The sequence below is a fragment of the Mirounga angustirostris genome, unplaced genomic scaffold, assembly GCF_029215605.1.
Source record: "Mirounga angustirostris isolate CCGP_5_RB_7025 unplaced genomic scaffold, mMirAng1.0.hap1 SCAF_4, whole genome shotgun sequence".
NCBI lineage: Eukaryota > Metazoa > Chordata > Mammalia > Carnivora > Phocidae > Mirounga > Mirounga angustirostris.
The window spans coordinates 94,239,931-94,242,259 of NW_026991712.1; positions in this window are offsets into that span (position 1 = coordinate 94,239,931).

Consider the following 2,329-nt stretch of genomic DNA (forward strand, 5'->3'; position numbering starts at 1 on the left):
CCCAATCATGTGAGCCAATCCCTTATAATATATATTCACATACATCGCTTTGGTTCTGTTTCTCTAAAGAACACTACAAATACAGACAAACTTACACCTTGGTTTAGAATGTAAAGGTCCTTAAGATTTTGTTCTCAGTCTTTGGGGCCTCTGTCAAAACTTAAAAAACAACAGGAAAAGTCACACAAAATTATGCCAGCTTATTACTCTGTAATTTTGTAAGGTTTTTCCTAATCCAGGTGATGAAAATGGGGATCATCTCTGAGATACAATAAATATTCAGGCTTGGACCTTGAATGGGTCATGTTCTCTCCCTTCCCAACCTCCTATAAAAGTGAAAACAAGGGGCGCCTGGGTGGCTCAGTTGGTTAAGCGACTGCCTTCGGCTCAGGTCATGATTCTGGAGTCCCGGGATCGAGTCCCGCATCAGGATCCCTGCTCGGCAGGGAGTCTGCTTCTCCCTCTGACCCTCCTCCCTCTCATGCTCTCTCTCATTCTCTCTCTCTCAAATAAATAAATAAAATCTTTAAAAAAAAAAAAGTGAAAACAAAAGTGAGCAGATTATTCCCCTGGGGCCCTATGGAAACAATCAATTATCCTTTGTGTTTGTTCCCTCACCTGTTTCCTGGTCCCTTCTCTTGCTTCCCACATGTCTGCATGAGCAGGTGTGCGCTCCTTCCTCTCATCAGCAAACACAGAAGCAAGACAAGGATGAAAGGGAGAGGGGCGCCTGGGTGGCTCAGTCGTTAAGCGTCTGCCTTCGGCTCAGGTCATAATCCCAGGGTCCTGAGATCGAGCCCCACGTCGGGCTCCCTGCTCTCCCTGCTAGGCAGGAATCCTGCTTCTCCCTCTGCCTCTTCCCTCTGCTCAAGCTCTCTCTCTCTTTCAAATAAATAAATATATAAAATCTTAAAAAAAAAAAAAAAGAAAGTTATGATAGCAGGCACACCAGTCTTCTTTTTCCAGCAGTAGAGCAGACTTGATATCCCAAACTACTTTCCCCATTGAAACTAAAACACTGGATAAAATACATCAGCATCTTTTTAAAAACACTTTGCTTAGCTAGCACAAAGGAAAAAGAATCTACAAAGGCCAAAGTGAAGTGAAAGCAAGAATCCTGGGAAGTAAAGGCGCCGAGGCCACCTCCGGCCCCGAGTTTCTGTTTCAACAGCTGCAAAGTCTTGCAGTTCATCAAGTAAAGAGTGAAATCCCACTAAGGTCAAGAGTCTATTAGGAAACTCTACCCAAACCTCGTGTCCCCTCCCAAGGGCTATGCTCTCAAGGTAGGAATAGAGAGGAAATAAACCCATCGTAAGAAAGGGAGCAAGAAGGAAATGGACATGTTATGATCTTGAGGTCTGGGGGGGTTTCGGGTGGAATCTTGTAAAGCCAGCCTTGAAATGGGTTTGCTGTCTGAAATAATACTCTGTGGTGTTCCCTTGAGATGACTGATCTGCAAAAGTCCAAGTAAATCCTCTCCGGGGAAACAAAACCTCAACTCAGGACACAAAGCATTTCCACAATTTTCCAAGGAAAATGAGCAGCTTACAGCAAGAAAAGAGAAAGGAATCACATGATTCACAAGGAAACAAGATACTAAAATCAACAGGCAGAAAGTTCCACAGGCAGCAAAATCAGATCGCAGAGAGCTCAAGGGTTGAGATTAAGCAATCTAGAAAGCCGGCTTTTCCTACAACATGGTCTTTGCCTGTTTTCTCCCGTCTCCAAATGTAGACCTCCCTCAGTTTCCGTCTCTCCATGCCTTTCTATTTCTCCCTGAGACTCTGCTCTTGTTTCTTCTTCAACCTGTCTTTCTCCACAGGCACCTTCCCAAAGCACTAAGAACATGTCCAGATCTTTCCATTGAGGAAGGAAAGAAAAGAAAACTTGCTCCCCCCCTTCTTGCTCTACCCCTCCTATAGCTTGGCTTCCTGAGTGGCTACAGTGACTCCCCCACTATTCATTCACCCCTAAACTGCAGGCTGGCTTCCACCCCTACCTCAACTCTTCTGAAGTAGCCCTCACCCCAGAGTCCTGAATGACCAGAGCACCAAATCCAGTCAACTCTTATCTCACTTGTTCCTGCTGAGGTTCGTGCACTGTGGCTATTCCTCCCACTCAGAAACTTCTTCCTCCCACCCCCCACCCCCCCATTACATTACTTTCTTCTGATTTTGCTCTTACCTCTCTGGTCATTTCCAGCCAGTCTCCTTTGAGTGTTATGTCTCCTCTGCCCACTTCTTAAAATGTAGTTATTGTAAAGTTTCCATTCTCCACACTTTTCACATCCTCCCTGGCCATATCATCCACTCTCATGGCTTAAAGCAGC